The sequence below is a fragment of the Sceloporus undulatus genome, chromosome 2, assembly GCF_019175285.1.
Source record: "Sceloporus undulatus isolate JIND9_A2432 ecotype Alabama chromosome 2, SceUnd_v1.1, whole genome shotgun sequence".
Taxonomy (NCBI): Eukaryota; Metazoa; Chordata; class Lepidosauria; order Squamata; family Phrynosomatidae; genus Sceloporus; species Sceloporus undulatus.
Window position 1 is genome coordinate 222,844,610 of NC_056523.1, and position 6,584 is coordinate 222,851,193.

General features: G+C 46.1%; 1 protein-coding gene across 1 annotated transcript in view; it reads right to left on the bottom strand.

Annotated features, from left to right (window-relative positions):
- Window positions 1–6,571, bottom strand: part of ZYX (zyxin) — a 40,216-nt gene extending 33,645 nt beyond the window's left edge. The window contains 1 exon segment of the mRNA XM_042453761.1: window positions 6,360–6,571. The gene's annotated coding sequence lies outside the window, so the exon portion shown is untranslated.
- Window positions 6,572–6,584: the final 13 nt, after the last annotated feature.

Sequence of the window (6,584 nt, forward strand, 5' to 3'; positions counted from 1 at the left end):
TGGAATTCCTTGGTACACTCCATTAGCCATCATATCTTTGCAATATGGTCACTTGTGCCTTCTTGCACCTCTGGGATTTCTCTCTCCATATATAATTGGCGTCTGTGTAGCAGTATTTTAAGCAAACAGTGCGCTCGCGCCAAGTGCAGTCTTGCCATCCACAGACAGCAAGTGCTGGCTTAGTGAATGGGAGTGTGTGCAAGCATGGCGGCACGAGTGAGAGCATGCTCCCATTGAGAAGAACGGGACTTAAGGTCCCACATTTTTTACTATCCACGGGGGGATCTGGAATGGCTCCCCCGTAGATAGCAAGGGCATACTGTAATTATAAACATTTGAGCCTCAGTCTTCAGATTCTCAGTGAGTCAGATGAATTTCCTAGGCCTAGCACCCAATTTCCAATGGGCTCTAAGGCTGGGCCGATTACAATAGAGGCATACCTCAGTTAACAAAGCCTCTCACAAAGAAGCTCATTTTTACAAAGCCTTTCTACACTCACTCAGCCCCTACTTTCCCGCCTAGCTGGAAGCTTTTTAGCAGCACTGGCATAGGGAAGATAGTGTGGGAAGACAGAGAAACACAGGTTTTTGGTGAGAGATTGCAGCAGCATCTTCTCAGTAAACAATGCAATAAAGGCTGAGCTGGGAAAGAATGGAATTCTCCTCCTGCTCATCCTACTATGGCTCTGTGTGAATGCGTACATGATGAATAGAAGCTAACTCTGGAGTCTCTAACTGAACATGCACTAACACCATTAAGAGAGAGAAAAGGGAAACAACAGGTAATCCTGTGTCACCAGATAACCAAGGATACTAAAAACACACATAGATATAGCTCCTAAATGAAATGAAAATCCTAAGAAATGTGGACGCTATTGAAATAATAATTTTGGAAGAAGCCTTAATGTGGTCTCTAAGGCTTAAGATGTTTTTGTCCACTTATGCAAGGCTTTCCTGACCTGACTGTTTAGAACCCTAGAATTTGAAGGGACACCAAGGGCCATGCAGTTGAACCCCATTCTGCTATGTAGGAATCCACAATCAGAGCACACCCAACAAATGGCTACCAAGCCTATTTAAAAACCTGCAAAGAAGGAGACTCCACCACCCAAACACACCACTCAACACATTCTACTTTGCGTATATCTGTGTACAAGCTGACCCATGTTACCACCTAAGGGTGCCACGGGTCTGCCAGGCCCTTACCTCCAGTACTTCAAGGAATCAAACAGTGGATTGGTGACATCAATACTGTAAATACACACCAGAAAATCAAAGCTATTAGTGGCTTGCAGAAGCTATTGATTCTAAAATATCATTTAGCAGACCAGAGATACTCTGTTTTGGAACGTGCCAAATTTTTTCCAAGTAAAGCCCAGCAGTTTCTGCCCATATGCAAAAAAATGCAGACCAAGTAAGCGATTCCCACATGGTTCAATTAAGTCCTATGACATTTTCTTGGTATCCACAATTCTCTTGCTCCATATTGCCTCAAGCAAGAACAAGGCCAGATAACCTCAGCCCCAAGCTTTCTCTTCCTGCCCACATTATCAAGCGATGGTAGAATTAGATAAAAATGGAAGCACACAACATGAATACAAATGCAAGGGAGTCAGCTGCCCCATAAAGACACTTGCATACCAGGAACAGCTGTTCCCATCTCCTTGACCCAAGAACAACCCCCTTTCTCACGTTTTGAACAGATTCCTGTTTGCAGCTGCCCTGCCGATCTTATCCCTCCTTTCCCTACCCACTGATCTCACCCCCCCCTAAAAGTCAACACTGCCACTTCTTGCAAACTCCCTCCCCAATGCTACTTCCATCCCCTGAAGTTCACACTTGAAATAAAATGTCAGATGATGAAAAGGAGATTTGTAAGGTTTCAGAACCTGGTCTTGCTGCCCATCAAAAAAAACACACACGTGACTGCAAGTCAACCATCTCTACCATATGCCACAAATGAAAGACACTTAAGAACTAATGCACAGTAGAGCTCTAACATTTATAATGGGTGTAGAGCAGGCATGAGTGCACCATCCACTAGGCAGGTCCCAACCAATTATTATCCCTGCCCAAGGGAAGGAGACATTCCCTGTATACGGTTGCAAAATGCAGGAGACACCAGGGCTGCATCCGCAGTGCAGAAATAATCCAGGTTGACACCACTTTAACTGCCTTGGCTCAATGCTCTAGAAATCTGGGGATTGTAATTTTGTGAGATAGGAGAAGATTTCTTCTGCAATATCGTCTGCTCCACTGCTTCGCTTGTGGTTTATTCTGTTGGCCAAGAAAGCTAAGAAAAAGGAACCTTGCAAAGCGAGACAGGGAAGAAAAGTGAAACTAAAGCCTAAAGGCTACATTTTCACTGCAGAAAATAATCTGGTTTGACACCACTTAAACTGTCATGTCTCAATGCTATGGAATTCTGAGGATTGTAGTTTTATGAGATATTTAGTCTTCTCTGTCAGAGAGCTTTGGTGCCACAAGAAACTACAATTCCCGTCAGCTGCCATGCAGGTGTGGAAGCTGCAGCACAGCTGCAGCGCATTTTAAGACTCGTAACCCTAACCCTAACCCTAACCCTAGAGCTGCATGTACGCATGCGCTGCTAGAATCGTGGAAAGTTTGGAATTTAAAGTGCACCCCTACACACATTCCTGCGCCATTTTCACCTAACAATAAAAAACCGCTAAAACTTTAAATATTTACATATGTACAAGTGAGGTGATGGGGGATGGCAGGGGGACAGCGGTGGCAGCTGTGGCTGTGCATTGCAGATTCAGCAAGAGCACGGGGACCAAAGGAGAGGAGGCATCCATGATGCTGGTGACATTGGCAATGTGCAAGCGGACAAGGATGCCAACACCAGCTGATCACCAGCTGGCAGGAGACCACCTTTGTTCTTGGCCAGGGCGGGGGAAAAAGTTTAAAGGGGCTTGGGTGCTTTAAATGTGCACATATGCTTTCTGCCGCCGGTGCTGAGCGCCGCAGCTGCGCATCCGCCAGCCGGCAAAAGAAAAAAAAAAGCCCCGTTTTTGGCCGCCCGTGAGGAAGCTGCCTCTCTCTTTGCGGCGTCCTCCGAGGCGGCGGTATGGAAACTGTGGGTCAGAAACGGCCCCAGGTGAGGCGTCTTCACTGCCCCCCATGTGGAAGCCCCATACGCCTGAGCCACGCCCCCAGGGCGGGCGGTCTGGAAGCTCCGTATTCAGCAGAATACACCTCCAAGACGTCTTCCCCTGCCCGTCTGTATCCCGCCTATGATATTTATTTACTGCAGTTCAAAACTCACCTAAAACCATCATATAATGGTATATTAATATTCACATATTAGTAACCATATAAATCATATTATAGAAACACAAAACACTACAACCCACAACATTCACCTATATACATATATCCCCATTCAAAAAACAAAACAAACAAAACAAAATCAGAACAAAACAGTTAATAAATAAAAAGATAACAAATACAGTACTGACTTCCCAACAAAATATGCATGTGCAGACACACACACTGGGCCCTTAGTATCCGCTGGGGTTTGGTTCTAGGACCCTGTGGATACCAAAATCCATGCATGCTCAAGTCCCATTAAATACAACGCCATGGTAAAATATGTATTTAAATGCTGAATATCAAGCTTTGCTTTTTGGAATTTATATGTTTTCTAAATACTGTATTTTTAAGCCATGGATGCTTAAATCATGGATAAACAATCTGTAGATCCAAAGGGCTGACTGTACATCAGCCAGTGGGTAGATTTTATATAAGCCACTCCAGAATTACTACTTTTGCCCAGCTTTAGGGTATACAAGCCAACAAAACTTTGGGCTGCTGCAAAGGAAGGCTGAAGATAAACATAATATCCAGAGGGAAGTGAAATTACTCAGCTGAGCAGTAAGATTCTAATATTTAAAAGGCGCCTCCATCCTCTGTCCCGAGTCACACCCAGTTAGGCTATTGCATATCAGTTGTTCCCCATTCTGAACCAATTCTGAAGACAAAAACCGTGTGCACCATTTCTGTGCAGTGGAAAAGGTTGCATGATCCTTGCAAGCCACAGGCTACAGAATACGCACAGAAGCAGATGCCTGGGAAGCATCACTCTTTCACAATATGGGCTTGCAAAAACTTTGGAGAAATTCATGCAACACGCTCTCAGCCCAACAGAGCACTGGAGCGATAGCAGCCTTCCCCAACCAGATGTGCAGCTGGAGAGGATGGTATCAGGATGGCGAAGGCTGTACAATTGATATAAACAGTGGGCCCTTGATATCTGTTGGGGTTTGGGGTCCAGGACCCTAGTGGATACCAAAATCCATGTATGCTCAAGTCCCATTATATAAAATGGGGCATTATTATTATTATTATTACAGTGGGCCCTTAGTATCTGCTGGGGTTTGGTTCCAGGACCCCTGTAGATTCCAAAATCCAAGCAGGCTCAAGTCCTATGGGGCATTATTAGTAGTATTATTGTTACTATTATTACTAGAGTGGGCCCTTGGTATCCACTGGGGTTTGGTTCCAGGACCCCTGTGGATACCAAAATCTGTGCATACTCAAGTCCCATTATATACAATGGGCATTATTATGTCTACTACTACTAGAGTAGGCCCTTGGTATCTGCTAGGGCTTGGTTCCAGGACCCCCTGTGGATACCAAAACCCACACATACTCAAGTCCCATTATATCCAATGGGGTATTATTATTATTACTAGAGTAGGCCCTTAGTATTTGCTGGAGTTTAGATTCAAGACCCGCCCACGGATACCAAAATCCGTCATTGCCATCCTCTGAGGATGAGAGGATGTGACTCGCCCAAAGTCACCTAGTGGGTTTCATGGCCAAGCTGGGATTCGAACCCTGGTTGTCCATACAACAAAGTACAATAACATGTAAAATCCACAAATCTATTTTACTCATAAAGGTTAATATTTGACACGTGCACAAATAGGCAATTTCTTCAGCAATATTGTCTATTCTTCTTTCCCCGCTGCCTACATTGTGTTTTATTCTGTTGGCCAAGACAGAGAAGAAAAAGGAGCCCTTGCAAAGTTAGAGGGAGAAAAGAAGGGAAAGTGAGGCCTACAGTCAAAGAATGCATCCACACTGCAAAAATAACCTACTTTGATGGAGTCATGGCAGTTAAAGTGGTATCAAACTGGGTTATATTCTGAAGTGGGGATGCACCCAATGACTATTTTTGCAAGCAGTTCACACCCGCAGGCTTCTACTGTGAAGAAAGGGATCTGAAGCCAGAGACAAGCAAAGCTTTCACCTTCCCAATGGTGCCAATGCAACAATGCTGCCCATGCAACATCTCCCTCACTACCTGCAACAATGTATGTGGTTCTTTCTGCTCCCCAGATACAACCATCTGGAAAACTGCTGAGAAAACACACATACACACACTTGTTTGAGCTAGGAGCCTACAACAGCTCCCAGTCTGCATCTCAACTTTCACCAGCTGCCAAACCTTTTACAAGAGAAAGGAGGAGACTGGAGGGATTTCCCTGGAGGGGTGTGTGCATGTGTGCTTGTGTGTTGTGTTCACTTCCCTCTATTTCTCCCCTACCCCACCCTGGGTTTTCAGCCTCAAACTATGCCTTGCATCTTTACATCCAAGGGTGCATCTGCACTGGAGAAATAATGCAACTTGATACCACTTTACCTGCTAAGGCTCCATCCTACAGAAATCCTGGGGTTTGTATTTTTGTGTGAGATGTAGTGGTTTGAGTGTTAGACCAAGACTCTAGAGACCAGGGTTCGAATCCTTGCTGAACCATGAAACCCCACTGGATGACCTTGGTTGAGTCACACTCTCTCAACCTCAGAGGAAGGACACAGCAACCCCCCTCTGAAAAATCTTGCCAAGAAAAAACCCATGATAAGGTTGCCTTAAGTTTGGAATGACTTTGAAGGCACAGAACAACAGACACCAAGTGGCTTGAACATTGGTGTCTGATTCTGGGGACCAGGATTCTGGGAGAGCCATGGGCCAAAATCAGCCTCAGGGGAAGGCAATGGCAAACCTCCTCTGAACACATCCTGCCTGGAAAAAAAACAAACGATCAGGCTCGTTTTAGGGTGGCCAAAAACCCTAAGGCACTCAACAGCACTCCTGGGGCAGAGGAGGCTCAGGACCTTGCAAAACTAGAAATCCCACCTAAAAGCTCCAAGAGGAGGAGGAGGAAGCCACAGCCCTTCAGTGGGGAAAGTTCCTCCAGTAGGGAAAGTTCCCCAAACTTTGCTGCTCCACATCACAGTCCTGGAGAGACCATCATCTGGAGGTCCAAACCGGTTTACCTTTGCAGTGCGGAGGCAGCCTGCCCTCCTTTCCCCAGGCTCCTGGCTCCTTACCTTGGGGTGCCCTGCTCCGTCTGCCGGGGCTGGTTCTGGCCAAGGAGAAGGAGAAGGAGGCTGGGATGGAGCTCAAGAGGAGGAGGAGGAGGAGGAGGAAGCCAAGCCCCGAAGGGAGCCTCGCCCGGCCCAGACTCTGTGACCATAAAAGGAGAGCCCAGCAGAGGAGCCTCAGCCCCCCGCCTGCCAAAAGGGAAGGGAAAGGGAAGGAAGAGGAGAGGGGGG